We start from the raw sequence: 15,796 nt of genomic DNA, 5'->3' as shown, positions 1-15,796 counted from the left end.
AACTTGCGGTAATACCCGGCAAATCCCAAAAACTGCCTAAGCTCATCTGAGTTACAAGGTGTCGGCCAATCACGAACCTTCTCTATCTTGGCAGGGTCAGCCTCGATTCCACTTGCCGAAACAACATGGCCTACATAAATCACCTTATCTCTGAAGAAGTCACATTTCTTGGGAGATAATTTCAAGCAACTCTCACGAAGACGCTGAAATACTCTTCTGAGACGATCCAAATGTTCATCATATGAGTCTGCGAATACTATCAAGTCGTCGATATAGACTAAACAAATAGTCAAGTTAAGATCACCAATACACTGTTCCATGAGTCGCTGAAAAGTGGCTGGTGCGTTGGTCAATCCGAACGGCATTCGGTTAAACTCATAAAAACCTAACGGACCCACTGTAAATGCTGTTCGCTCCTTGTGCTCCTCAGCGATCATAATCTGATGGTAACCCGACTTTAAATAAAGTTTGGTAAAATACTTGGATCCTGACAAACTCTCCAAGATATCATCGATCCTTGGAAGTGCGTAGGAATCCCTGATGGTACCTCGGTTGAGTTGTCTGAAATCCACGCACATACGTAAAGATCCATCTTTCTTTCTAACAAGGACAATATTACTTGCAAACGGACTGTGGCTGTGCCTAATAACTCCCGCCGACAAAAGTTGCTGCAGGTGCGTCCGTACTTCCTCGTACATCGATGGAGGAATCTTCCTATGCCGCTGTTCAAAAGGTCGATCATCAAGCAACTCAATCTTATGCTCCACAAGATTGGTACAGCCAAGATCCTCATCACCGTGAGAAAAGATATCCTCATACTCCCTGATCAGGTTGATTCCCATCTGAAGCTCCTCACCATCAACAACAGACTCGGTCAAGTCTATCTTCTCCATAAATTTGGGCAGGACTCTCTCCTCAGTAACCGGCAACTCCTGAACTATCACAGGCTGAATCTCACACCGCGTAGCCCCAGGAGGAATTACAAATGTGTGGGTAGTAACGTTAGACAGCTGTACATCTATAAAATCGTTGCTACTGGTATTACAAGAGATGATAGAAGGTGTAATATCAATATCTCCTGCCAATGTGGACCTCTTGGAACTCTGTAAAACTCCGCAGGTAACAGGGTAGGGAACCTTCTGGTCAATAACTCCCTGTATTGTAACAGTAGAGTTAGGCTTCAAGATCTGCCCCTCTGTGGCTGCATTCTTGACCAAAGCAATAACATTACCATTCCTAGACAACTCCCGATCCCTCATGGACAAACACCGGAAAGCTAAAAACCATGGAGTTCCAAAATTTCCATGCTGGGCATACCTGACTCCCAACTCCTTCCGACAATCCTCCATAAGTGGTGTGAGAACATTAGTTCCCAGGAGAACAGGTACACGGGTGTTATACTCGCTGTCTGGAACAATGAGGAATAAACAACTAAGATCCCTGCTCCCTCCTAACCCATGAAACCTAACGCTAACTTCCACATATCCACTATATGGCAGCGGCTGGCCATCAGCACACTCTACCTTCAAAATGGTATCAAGCTGTCTTATCGGTAAATGGTGTAAATAATCCCGTCTAAACGACTCGCTAACAGTAGAAATAGTGGCCCCTGTGTCGAGGAGTGCATCAACATCAATTCCCTCCACCTGTATGCTACCGACTAACTCAGCTGTCCGTAATGACCTTGCCATAGGTGTAGGACCTGTACTTCTCTCACCTACCGTTGGTCCTTCGGGGTAGGTGGCTCCTCGTTTAAATCATCTGGCAACACCGTCTTGCAGTTGACTTTAATATGCCCCCACTGATTACATCGCCAACATTTTACATTAGGTTTAGACTGGTTGCCGGCTCCATAACCTCGACCTCGTCCTCGAGAAGTATAACCTTGACCTCTGGGTCTGTATCCAGCATTACTGGGCGGCCCCTCCTGAAATTTCTTCTCTAAACTCTTAATAGCTGCAGTGAGCTGATTTACCATTGTCTTCAGACCGGTAGCCTCATCTTCTTGAGCTGGTGCTGAGGTTGCTGATTTTGCTGTGGTTGGCTTGACCTTGACCCCATCTTTACTATGTCGTGATCTTTCTATGGACCTCACAGCAATACAAAGTTCTTCAAAATCTTCTATAGCGTCAGCCTTGTGTCCGGATACTTCCCGCAGATCTTGTCGAAGCCCAGACCAAAACTTGTTGTGAAGCCTCTTATTCCTGTCCACCGACGACAAAGACGGGTCAGCACGCGTCAACAACCCTTCAAGACGACAAGCCCAGTCTGTCACAGACTCCTCTGAAGACTGATGTGCCGAGTAAAAATCTTCCAACAGTGTCTCCTGTAAGTCGACAATACCATACAAACTACGCAGCTTTGCCAATATCTGGGAAGACGTTGCAGATGACCCCAACCTCATAACAGTTTCAGCTGCAGGACCACGCAGAGACCTTCTGATGGACTGACGAATAACCTCATCATTCTTCCTCGCATCTATTAGACACTGGACATCATATCGCCAAAGTTCAAATGATGATTCCCCTTTACCATGCTCACCAGAAAATGTAGGTAATTTATAAAAACGGGTATCCAAAACAGATGAGTTGACCTGTAATGGAACAGCATCTCCAGCATGTGCACTATCCTCTGACTGATCACTGGCCTCTGTCTTAACATCACCACTTGCCTCAGGTTAACCCTTGGTCGCTCTCAAAAAATCTATCATCTGCTTCTGTAGCATCTGTAAGTTCTCACTACCTGCCTTGCCCTCCTTAGTAGATATCCTATGAAACATCTCGGCCATCGCTCTAAATGGATCTTCGGAAACTGGTGCCTCAGGCTGTTGCTTCGGAAAGTTGAGTTTATCTTCCCCCGTTGCCATGGTTAAATGTGATACTGATTATATAATATTTGTATAATAATTCAAAAAATAGTACTGTACATCAGCAAAAATCACCAAATTCAAATAAGTTGCAGTGATAAGTATGAAACAATAATATCTGTAAAGAATCTCCACAATACAAAGTGTATATCAGATGGTAATACACATGGAAACCTCAAGTTCAATGTATCATATCATGAATACATGTATATGTATACAGATGAATAAATTGCAATTACTGATTAGAATAAGTTGACAAGATTCAAAATAAATACAGTGAAATACTATTTCAAATAGTTTTAAATGTGGTTAATTATCAACAAAATATTCACAGGTTGTATGATGAGATATTATACCACAATCAGCTTAAATGTACCATAATGACTAAAGCAAATATGAAATGTCTCTACACGTAGGCTAAGGCTAACATATCATGACACTGGCCCCGTGCCTCAAATGTAAACAAATGTCACTGGACACACAGCATCCATGGCGAGGTACTTCACACGAAATGTGGAACAGACAAGCAAATCGCCAAATATAATCAACACATATGCGAGGCTATACAGTTAAACATAACACAGAATACCTCATGTTCATGTCAGTAGGATTTATCACTGCACTGCAAAGTTCAAGCTACGAAAACAAACACCATGTCGTTGAAACATCATCACAGTCTTGTGTAAGTAGACTTCCGTTAACATGGACTCCTCCAGCGAAGGGGTGTTGTGTAGAACACACATACATGGGCGCCAAATGTAACCGGTCGTTTTGAGCCGGGTCGGTTATTCAAATTGTCTACACCATGACTCCAACGCTTGAGTTCCAATTCATAATTTATTAGTCCATAAAACACCCTAAAATAACAAATAACAACCATAAGTAAAATAGTTACAATCTCAAAGTGGAATAATCCATCCCACAATAACACGACAGGTGTACGCGCCTGACGCAACCGGAAGCATAACGCTTAGAACCTAAGATTCAAGAACACCTACTAACCCAGGCGTAATCATAAACGTTACAACTACTACTGAACTATGCACATTACAGATCTGACAAAGTAGCAAGTGCGTAACGCTTATACAAACAATGACAATTTCTCATGTACATGGATATCCTTAAATGATGCTACCAACACAATATAAATGGAGCCATGTAAAAAACCTACCTCTTCATTTGACGAAGAGGGCTCGACTCCCGGGGAGACAACCCGTACAATATTACAGCGCATATAAATGCTACAATAATAAAATAAACAATATTTACTAACATGTACTAGCACCGTATACTAACTACAATGTTTAATATAAAAGGCTAAATGCATAACGCCTATCAGCTAAACCAAAACGTTTATCCACACAGAATAAATAATAAGAAAGTGGCGGGAAATTCAATTTCTGGACAATCTTTACCAATAAGTAAATTATTTCAATTAATTTATAAAGGAAATAATTGACATTCAACATATCCAAATATTACTACATACAATACAATATACATTAAAGTTAGAAATTATGAAGTACTCACAGTGATGTAGATTGGTACAACACGGATGCGCTAAATATATAGACGCAACATATACACGTCCACTCACAACGGTGCCTAGTACGGGAGTGACGCTACCCTAAAAAGCGCGGGTGCGCATTGACCCATGGTCACTCTACTATAAAAATAACTCTGACCTCTGACCTGTTAAACAGGTTTACATATATATATAAATAGCATACGATACAACTGCGTACACATATACATATGATAAATACGGAGCCTGTACATGCACAGTAGTACAAAAATGGATAAATCTAAATAATACCCAAATGTCATTAAATAATGACACTGTTACAATTGCATGATCGTAAGAGGCGACTAAATTTGGGATCTTATCTCTTCTTTCTTAACAACTTAAACACACTTCTTCCTTATGTCTTCCTTGACACTGCCTCATTTTTGGCCTTTAGTTGAGCGTTCGCCCCTGTGAGGATTGGTTTGGTTTGGTTTATTTTGTTTAACGTCCTATTAACATCTAAGGTCATTTAAGGACGGCCTCCCGTGCGTGCGACATGCATGCGTGTGGTGAGTGCGTATGTTTGTTTTGGGAGGCTGCGGTATGTTCGTGTTAAGTATCCTTGTGATAGGCCGGAACTTTTGCCGATTTATAGTGCTACCTCACTGAAGCATACTGCCGAAGACACCCAGCAGCACACCCAACCCGGTCACATTATACTGACAACGGGCGAACCAGTCGTCCCACTCCTTGTATGCTGAGCGCTAAGCAGAAGCAGTAACTACCATTTTTAAAGACTCAGGTATGTCTCGGCTAGGGGACAGAACCCAAAACCTTCCTCACAGCGGCGAACGCTCAACTAAAGGCCAAAAGTGAGGCATTGTCAAGGGAGACATTAGGAAGAAGAAAGTTGTTCAGAAAGAAGAGAAAAGATAAGATCCCAAATTTAGTCGCCTCTTACGATCATGCAATGGGGGCAGCAGGTACAATTCTTACGCCCTACCTGCAGGGCAGATGGGTTCTGTCCCCTGACCGAGACATACCAGAGTCTTTAAAAATGGTAGTCGCTGCTCCTGCTTAGCGCTCAGCAAATTAGGAGTGGGACGACCGGTTCGCCAGTTGTCAGTATAATGTGACCGGGTGGGTGACCTTCTGGGTGTCTTCGGCAGTATGATTCAGTGAGGTAGCACTATAAATCGGCCAAATGTTCCGGCCTATCACAAGGAGACTTAACACGAACATACCGCAACCTCCCAAAACACACATACGCACTCGACACAAATTGAAAAAAAAACCCAAATAAATAATATTTTACATTGAACACCCTCTTGGGAAAGCGCAAAAACATGAATATTGCAATTACTCAACAAGAGGTTCCCCTTTTATTGCGAGCGTAACAATCACACCCATGCGCTTGGGGGAAATCATTGAAGAAATTCAAGGGAACACCAGCACCCTCCCCTTACCAGCGCAACGGCTATACAGAGAGTCTAAAATCAAACAGTTGAGGGAAAGGTTGTCCACAAAGTTATCCAAACTATTGAAGGATGGTTCAGAGGATGCTAATATTCGGTAAAATTAATTTTGTTATCTTTTCTATGTGTCTGGTTTCGGTTTCACAAACATTCTAAAGTACATTCTCATTCTCGCATAACCAACGAAAAATGACGTAACATTATATAACATAATTTCTGATTGGTTGTTTGGATAAATGAACAAACGTTAACGTTAGCAAATCCCATTTAATTTCATCATTGTTAACGTTAGCTCACCTAGTCCGAAGGATCAATTTGAGCGTATCCCAAATCCTGGCGTCCGTCGTCCGTCAACAATTTTTAAACGACCTCTTCTCCATAACCACTGGTTGTAAATCAAATCAATTTGACTGGAAACATCCCTAGGTGCTCGAGATTCAACATTGTACACTACTTATTGTTGGACTGACCCCCAAGGGACTGAGGGGCGGCCCTCAAGATGATCATTTACCCTGGTGATACCGGCCCTCTGGACCTCTTGTTCTGTGTTTCCGTGTATACATGTATCTAAATATTTATAGAAATAATTGTAGTGAACTAGGAAAGTCGACATTTGTTTACGCATATATACACTTTCCATACATGGTTCAAATGTTGTTTGCCACTAAATGTATCATCATATGGTTGGCTATTCAAATCGCCATTCATCCGTGGTCCCTTGTCCATCTGTCCCTTCGTCCTTAAACAATTCTTGTTTCCAATCTTTCATGGAAGAAAACATTTGGCGCAAAGCTTCCTATGGACTATCTTGTTATAAGTATTCTTACAAATATGTTTTTCTGCTTACAGGTTAGAACTGGGGGAAATTCGGGCTTTGGAAACAAAGCACACGGCCAAAAAACCTTCTGAATCATCTGAAGTGCTGGTTCCTGGTCCTTCGGGACACATGGCGATAACGCGCCACAAGGTGGCCATGCAGCTGAGCTCCAGTGAAGATGGTCCTCCAGTTCCTAAACAAGAGGCCCATGGGCCTTAACGGTCACCTGAGTTTCGAAATATTTCAGTAAATTTGAATGAAAGAATGAATTTCAAAACAAATAAAACAAATGATAGTCAAAAATGTGATTTCCCTATAACTATAGTAAAGTTTATCCCCTCCCATGGGGCAAACGTGAGACCCCAGGGCTAGGAAATTCACAATTATGGTAAAGCACCTTAAGATCCCTTCGAACTGTGAAGAGTATTTAATTCTACCTTATTTGGGTTGTAAGAAAAAGATTTTTAAAATTTCAGTTAATTTGACCCTTTTTGGCCCCGCCCATCAACCCCTGGGGGTCAGTCAGAGCCAACATGTACATACTATCAAACGGTCATCCCAAGCTGATAATGTTAACCAAGTTAGAATGAATTCCAATAAAAATTCAACAAATAATAGTAAAAAATGTGATTTCCCTATATAAACTATAGTAAAGTTTACCCCCTCCCCAGGGGCAAACGTGAGACCCTAGGGTCATGAAATTGAATAATTTTGGTAAAGCACCTTAAGACCCTTCCATCTATGAAGAGTATTTTATTCTACCATATCTGAGAGTAGAGAAGATGTTTGAAATTTCAGTCAATTTGACCATTTTTTGGCCCCGCCTACCAGCCCCTGGGGGTCAACCAGGGCCAACATGTACATACCATCAAACTGTCATCCTATGCTGATAATTTGATACCAAGTTAGATTGAATTCCAATACAAATCCAACAAATAATAGTCAAAATGTGATTTCCCTATATAAACTATAGTAAAGTTTACCCCCCTCCCTAGGGGCAAACATGAGACCCCAGGGTCATGAAATTCACAATTTTGGTAAAGCACCTTAAGACCCCTTCATCTATGAAGAGTGTTTGATTCCACCTTATCTGAGAGTAGAGAAGAAGATTTTTGAAGTTTTAGTCCAATTGACCCTTTTTGGCCCCGCCCCTCAGGCCCCTGGGGGTCAACTAGGGCCAACATGTACATACCATCAAACTGTCATCCCATGCTGATAATTTGATACAAGTTAGATTGAATTCCAATACAAATCCAACAAATAATAGTCAAAAATGTGATTTCCCTATATAAACTATAGTAAAGTTTACCCCCCTCCCTAGGGGCAAACATGACACCCCAGGGTCATGAAATTCACAATTTTGGTAAAGCACCTTAAGACCCTTTCATCTATGAAGAGTGTTTGATTCCACCTTATCTGAGAGTAGAGAAGAAGATTTTTGAAGTTTTAGTCCAATTGACCCTTTTTGGCCCCGCCCCTCAGGCCCCTGGGGGATGGGGACCATATAATTCACAATTTTAGTTGAACTTTAGCCATAGAAGCTCCCTGCCAAATTTCATTGAATTTGGTGCATATGGCAAGCCGTTTTAACATTTAATCCCATTTCCTCTTAAGGGGATATTTTTTCACTTAAGTGAAATTCTTTTTCACTTAAGTGAAATAAAACATAATGCAAATAAATGTTAATATCTCTTAAGATGAAAAGAATTTCACTTAAGTGAAAAAAAATTATGTGCAGACATAATGCAAAACACTTGTCCCATAAGTGAAATTCTTTTCATCTTAAGGTAAATAAAACTGACCATATGTCCATAAAGTCACTCTGTCCTATCCACCCCATGGTATAAAGGAATGAACCCTCCCCTTGGACCTGTCAACTAAGAAACAGCGTGAGTAAACTTCAACTTTGACACGTTCTTATCACTTACCATAATGGAAATAAACAAAACATATATTTAATGGAAATAAAACATAAGTGAAAGTAAATCATATGGGAAATAGTATTGATTTTATTAACAACAAATGAAGTAGAGAAAAGGTCTCGAATTGGTCAGAAATTAATCGCTGGTCAATAGATGGACTAGTCCATATCTGATTCATGAGAGTGGGTGTCCGATTTACTCAACAGAAGCATTTGCATTATGTTTTATTTCACTTAAGTGAAAAAGATTTTCCCTTAAGATGAATAAAATGTATTTCACTTAAGTGAAATTCTTTTTCACTTAAGTGAAATAAAACATAATGCAAAAAAAAAAGTCTTTTAACCTTAAGGTAAAAAGTATTTCACTTAAGTGAAATAAATTTGAAGCATATTTTACCTTAAGAGGAAATGGGATTAAATGTTAAAACGGCTTGCCATAGGTGCAGTGGTTTTGGAGAAGAAGTTGAAAATGTCAATTGTTTACGGACGGACGACGCACGACGACGGACAAAAGGCGATAAGAATAGGTCACTTGACACTGTCTCAGGTGACCTAAAAAGCCAATAAAGAGATAGGAAAAGAAAAAAAACAAAAAGAAAAAGAGACACCCGGTGGTATCATGATGAAAAACCAAAAAGAATACCGCAAATTTATTACAAAAACAATCCCGAAACTGCTAAAGGTGCTTGGTGTGTCGGACAGCTCAAAGTCAGACAGTGATTGAACAGGGACGATACCCGGTATTATATTAGAAAATTAAATGGAAATTACAAAACAAAAACAAAATGCTGTGTTCATCTTTGTTTCTACTTGGTCGTAAGATTGTGGTCAATTAAATACAATTACCAACAAGGGTGTTCTCGACGAAGTCCGAGTAAAATAAGGTCAGGTGACAAAATGTTGAAGTAGCAATGTTCCCAAAGCCACCAGACTAATAGTGCATTTAGTGATATTGAAGCAAAATATATATATTGTTGATAACCTGTTGCTGCACACAAAAATGTTACGTACCAAAACTCCTTATATAGGTATTAATTATGTACTTAAATGTCGTAGATTTCACCAAACTATCGAATTTACAAAGGGATAAAACTCATAGCAACAGAAAATATGCAACAAAAGGTTTAGATGTACATGTACGTAACAGAGGTCATGTTGACACCGATGAAACATCTAACAAGCGATCATTCATTATCGACTTTGCGTAATTCGGCCCGAATTTCATTCTTCGTGCGAAAAGGCGAAACAACGGAAATTAATACATATAATTTTCGTATTTTGGGGTGAAAGTTAGAATACACGAAATGGCACAAATAAAGTGTAAACATACATGGACATATAGATAAAGTAAAGCGACAAACGTGTATTAAGATATTTAATAAAGTGATATTGTGGAGAGTGGAAACAATATCTCCGTAATGGAGTTTTATGGAGTTCGTTTGTAGCTTTTCGCACCCAAACTTCAGTGTTGTCGCATAAACATGTGTAGGCTACATGTACGTATGTGTATAATGCACGTGTATTGAAGTGTGTAGCCTATGTATGTGTACAATGCACGTGAATTTAAGTGTGTAGCCTATGTATGTGTACAATGCACGTGAATTTAAGTGTGTAGCCTATGTATGTATATAATGCACGTGAATTTAAGTGTGTAGCCGATGTATGTGTACAATGCACGTGAATATAAGTGTTCTTCATCGAGGAGCTAGTATCAGTTAGACAACGGATATAAATTCAAAACAAATAGTTTTTGAGACGACCCCAAATTTACCAGTAGTCCGCGTCGGTGTCCGTGTAGGTACTCCGTGTACCTGAAAATCGGAAATGTCTATTATGCTGAGCGCTAAGCAGGAGCAGCAACTACCATTTTTGAAGACTCAGGTATGTCTCGGCTAGGGGACAGAACCCAAAGCCTTCCTCACAGCGGCGAACGCTCAACTAAAGGTCAAAAGTGAGGCATTGTCAAGGGAGACATTAGGAAGAAAGCTATTCAGAAAGAAGAGAAAAGATAAGATTCCATATTTAGTCGCCTCTTACTATCAATCATGGGGGCAGCAGGTACAATTCTTACGCCCTACCTGCAGGGCAGAAATCCCAAATAGAGGTTGATCGAATGTCACTACTGGAGAGACTTGGTATTTTCTTGCATGAAAAGGATCGTGCTGTAAATGCAGCTGGGATCATTAGCACTCATGTCGATCATTGGCAGAAACTTGACAGAGGTTGTCCCAGGATTTGGTCCTTTTTGACAGCTTTGCATGATGACCGACAATCTGGAGTTTTGTTTTCTGATCGGCCAAAGCAGTGATGGGATGGCATCTAGTTTGCATAGGTTGTCGATGTGCTTCAATTCTTTCAAGTTCCTGAAAGACATTTGTTTCGAAATAGTCTGTCTGCGGCTGGTAAAACCTGAAATCTATGTAACCAGCCCTCCTCATGTCATCAGAGGTGGCGATAAGCCTCTTGATAGGGGGGCTTGCATGAGCAGGTCCCCAGGCGTTGAACAAGCTATCATTCCCATACCATGGAAGGTACCTTTTCCATATTTCGTGCAGATATTATGATCAACAGCTGATCATAGTATCCATGGATATCTGTCTTTTCCTGTTCAGCAGCTCTAGTTTCAGATATAATGACCTTAGGGAAGGAAGAACAAAATCCGAGGGAGTTAAGGGTAAAAATCAAGAACTTTGATCCATAGTGATGATGTAACTGGATGCCAAGGCCTATCTGCAATGGTGCCAAGAGACTACGTGGTCTTGTTAAAGAAATTTCAGAAGGATAAGTATCGGATTTTGAATCCATTGCCATAATGTCTGGATCTAATCGGCTTTGCTGCTGTTTCAATGATAACTTTCTTCTTTGATTCAGGATCTTGTTGTTTTGGTCGTGAATAGAAATTTTGCGGTGATAGCACCTATTCGAATAGGTGATATCACTTTAAAAAGTTCTTAAGTGATATCACCTATTCGAATAGGTGATATCACCAAATGGGAATAAATAGTAAAACGGCGCCCCATACGAATTAGCATGACTATAGTGCATAGGTTGCATCATCTGTCAATTTGTTTTAAGTCATTTCGTTCTACATAGCATATAGCTATATACAGGCTGTGCCGAAATGGTTTGCTTCCGATGCATGCTATGGCGAAATGGTTTGCTTTAATTTCATCGACAAATAGACAATTCGCCCTGAAAGTGACATGCACATCTCAAAGGTCAACAGAACGTGACCCCATATGGGATGTTGTTAGATGATCATGTAACGTAGTGAGAATGACCATCTTGATTTTAATTAGATTGGTACAAAAGAGACAGTGGGTGGAAAAAGAGAATGCCTGCTTCGATCTCAATGTAGGTATCTTGTTGATTATTGGAAGGTTTATTGAAATCGACCCGATAGAAACTGTGCTACATGTATCTTTTTCGGATGTGTATATGTTTTCCTGCAGCATTTGTGGATAGGTTGTCCAGGGGAAACACGTATATCATCACCTCTCTGTTGGCAATGCCTCCTGTATACCCAAACAAACTTTGTTTGTCAAAACAGAATACGACCATCAGTGGCTGCTTCTTTGCAGATAGGACACACAGGAGGTAGAGAATTTTCACCGCCATCCTTTCAAAGAAAAGTTCTGGTTTAAGAAAACGTTTATAAAACTCAAAATAACTAAGCTTGTAACAACAAATATAACAAACTGAGAATGATCGAGGGTCACTTGAAAAAAAACCTGTTACTTACTGTTAATACTTGTCCACAAACTTAATCAGTTGATGTTGCATAAGATTACTGAATAAAAAACAAATAAAGAATTGGTATTTAATTAATTTGATATAGTAACATGAACTAAAAGAATTATTTCAGAAAAAAATCAGAAGAACATATAAAAGTAAAATTTGTAACTTAACTTAGGATATGGATTTCATCAAAGCTGTAAAACTAAACAGAAATAAACAGAAAAATAAAACATATACAAAAACAAGTATGTATCGCAAATTAGAACATTTGTATATATGTGCGATAAGTGGTTTTGAGACAAATACATTATGTGTATTAGTACATTGTATTGCTTTGGTACATGAATATCGTAATGATTTGTTAAGAGACTGGATTGTGTGATATGAGGGATATTTTATTAAACATATATTAACACTACAATTAAAATGTGCCTATAACGTATGTTTACTAGTTGTCTCTTATCTAAAATGCAGAAATAATTAGCCATCATTCAACTGGTTAATATCAATTCAACATTGGATAAGTTCTTGATAAAACTATAAAACTATCATCTTGAAATAACAAAAAAATGTCCGAAACCAATTTTCCTTCGACGTTTAACGAAAAGGTGTATGGGTTTCCATACTTATGAATTAAAATTTCTATATTCAAACGATTTGCCGTGATGAACACTTTTCAGAAAACCGCACGATGTTACTAAATATAGACTGCAGACGATGCTAGAAAATTATCTTCAAAATGAATATTAACGGGTTTTGAATGCAATGAATTTATAACAACATTAGTGTTTGATAATTGCTTTAACATTCCTTCTCAGCTTACCTCATGTTTTTTTTCTATTTTATTCCAATTTTCTCACGAAACAGCTCGGGATGTAAAAACCGGAAGTGCCGTTTGTATATCGGCGAATTGAACGAAGGCCTATTCATGACGTATGCAATTCTCTACGAACGAGTCATCAATACCGTTAAAATTCGATGGTTTCCCATTGGTAGACTTTTGGTTATTGGTTTGCCATGATTTATCCTGACCTTTTCCAACAAAAATTATTTCTGTTGCAATTTTGTCCAGGTTAAAACTTATTTGACTGGACTATTAATAATGAATCAGTTATGTCTCGTACAACAGAAAAACGAGTATAGTGGTTTAAATGTTGTCGTATTCAAGCTTTTAATCTACCGTCGGTCTGTATGATCAAAACACGTGGCCGCCATGCGGTTTGCTCGTAATGACCCAGGCTTATTCTTCTGTTGTGTACATGTATATGGTAGTATGGGTGTGATGAGATTACATAATTGTAACGGTGTGGTATAGGGGGAGATAATTTGTAACTCGTATTGTATGAGTTATCCCCCTTTCTAGAATTCTCTTCATGTAAAAGATATATTTGTCAGTTAATATAAGGACATGAAACTGGAAACATGTGTTTGCGTTTTATCTACTAAGATGTCATGTGAATCATAAGCGAGTTCCCCACTCACCTCACACATTGACATAACATGGTGGAGAATCCAAATCCGGTGACTATTACAAAATGTAATTTTTATATTGTGTATTCGCCTGTGGCCGGCGAGTCTGACTCGTCGGTCATGTCTCGCCGGCCAGACGTCAGACATTTTATTTACGCCATGTGCTTTTTGGCGGGAACATTTTAACATGCTGTTTGTATTGAACTATATCATTTAATGACTTTTGTGTATTATATCAAAGCACAATGCATTGGAATTTCATGACTATTACTATTTTTCGTCATTTTTGCATACGATGTCTACTGATGTGTTGATGGCGTCATCGATATTTTAATTCACTAGTGAAGTGTGTCATAGATTATTATATGGCGAAGGATGGGCTTCCCAACGATGTATGAGGGACACTCGAAACTGCAGTATATTTTACCGGTTGTCTTTACTTTGAACGGAAAAGAATTCCTTCATGTTTGCAGTCTACATTTTCATCAGAATATTTGGTGTTTTACATGTGAATTATCCTGACATTGCCTACGTCAGACGTCAGTACGTGACAGCCGGCACATATGAAGATGCTGATTCGACATGTTTCTAAATAATCATGGCATGATCTTTCCAGTATGCGGATTGTATAGGATGTGTTTGCTGTTTGATTTATTAACCATAAATAATACAGTTCCAGTCTGACAACTTGAATTTTACTTGTCCCCATACAGATATTTGAATTCTCCATACAGAAATGCAGAACTGTTTAGTAATTTACTATCAGCGACTTTATTAACAACATGTGAAGACTGTTTAAATGTTGATACAACTAATTATCAATATAATGATATATACCTTTTATCTAGCCCTTGATTTATTGTTATTGATTATTATTGCTCTTTTGCCATTTCTCGATTATATTGCACATCATTGTTTTCCGAATGCTAGTGAATGTTTTTCTCAGATATATTATATCAGAAATATACTAATAATTAAGAGCGAAATCTCTGCAGATATTACTGTTGATTACATGTCATATTCGGTTTACATTTTCAAGGATGAGCATATAATTCATAAATCATACCAACTTTATACAGTTGATGAATGGATACGGGTAATATTATATTGTAGTACATTATAATGTTTTTGGAACTATTGTGATGTTATGCTTGTAGTACTTTATGATAATTGATATATGTAGAATATTATGGTATGATATTGTGATTTTTTTTATTGAAGAACCATAAGGCCACGCTGAGGTATTTTCAGCACGTATATAAAGCTACGATAAGGCCGATAGGGATAGATATAAAGCTGGCAGGTTAATTTATATTTTGTTGAATTATTGTAGGTTTTATTACGGTTCATTACTCTATAATTTTTAATCACATGGTCTTATGACGCAACATGATGATATTGCAAATGATAGTAGCAGTTAGTCGAGTATTGCCAGAACAAACTAAATTGATGTCATTTTAAATATGTGTTTTAAATCTTGAGCTTGATAAAATGTCACTCTTGTTCAAATTGATATCCTTTTATAGCAAATTAAACCAATATCTTAAAACTATATATTATGTATGTAAATCTCTTTCATCTTTGCTTTTTTGTCTGGAAGGTGTATGTGTGATCCATAGTGCACGATGGAAAGTGTAAGTGTGAATGCTTGATATCTAATTGCATAGTATGAGATTGATTTTTGTACTTGAAAGTATTATACAGTAAATTGCAATATTCAAAACAATTTCATCTAAATTGCATATATGGTGGCATATGATTATCGATATATTATTTGTGTTTGCATAATTTTATTTTGTGGGCGGGGATGTTGTGTCCATGTATATGGTAGTATGGGTTTGATGAGATTACATAATTGTAACGGTGTGGTCTAGGGGGAGATAATTTCTAGAATTCTCTTCATGTAAAAGATATATTTGTCAGTTAATACAAGGACATGGAACTGGAAACATGTGTTTGCGTTTTATCTACGAAGATGTCATGTGAATCATAAGCGAGTTCC

The 15,796-nt window shown here is 38.5% G+C and overlaps 1 long non-coding RNA gene across 1 annotated transcript; it reads right to left on the bottom strand.

Moving 5' to 3' along the window:
* Positions 1-3,689: 3,689 nt before the first annotated feature.
* On the bottom strand, positions 3,690-4,708 carry LOC117335746. Its single transcript, XR_004534486.1, has 3 exons — positions 4,397-4,708; positions 4,038-4,107; positions 3,690-3,723 (listed from the first exon to the last, which is right to left on the bottom strand). It is a non-coding gene; the product is annotated as an uncharacterized LOC117335746 (long non-coding RNA).
* Between the last annotated feature and the right edge of the window lie 11,088 nt (positions 4,709-15,796).

Source organism: Pecten maximus, chromosome 10 (genome assembly GCF_902652985.1).
Source record: "Pecten maximus chromosome 10, xPecMax1.1, whole genome shotgun sequence".
NCBI classification, from domain to species: Eukaryota; Metazoa; Mollusca; class Bivalvia; order Pectinida; family Pectinidae; genus Pecten; species Pecten maximus.
The sequence above is the reverse complement of the archived record's forward strand: the minus strand, read 5'-3'. Positions and strand labels throughout refer to the sequence as shown.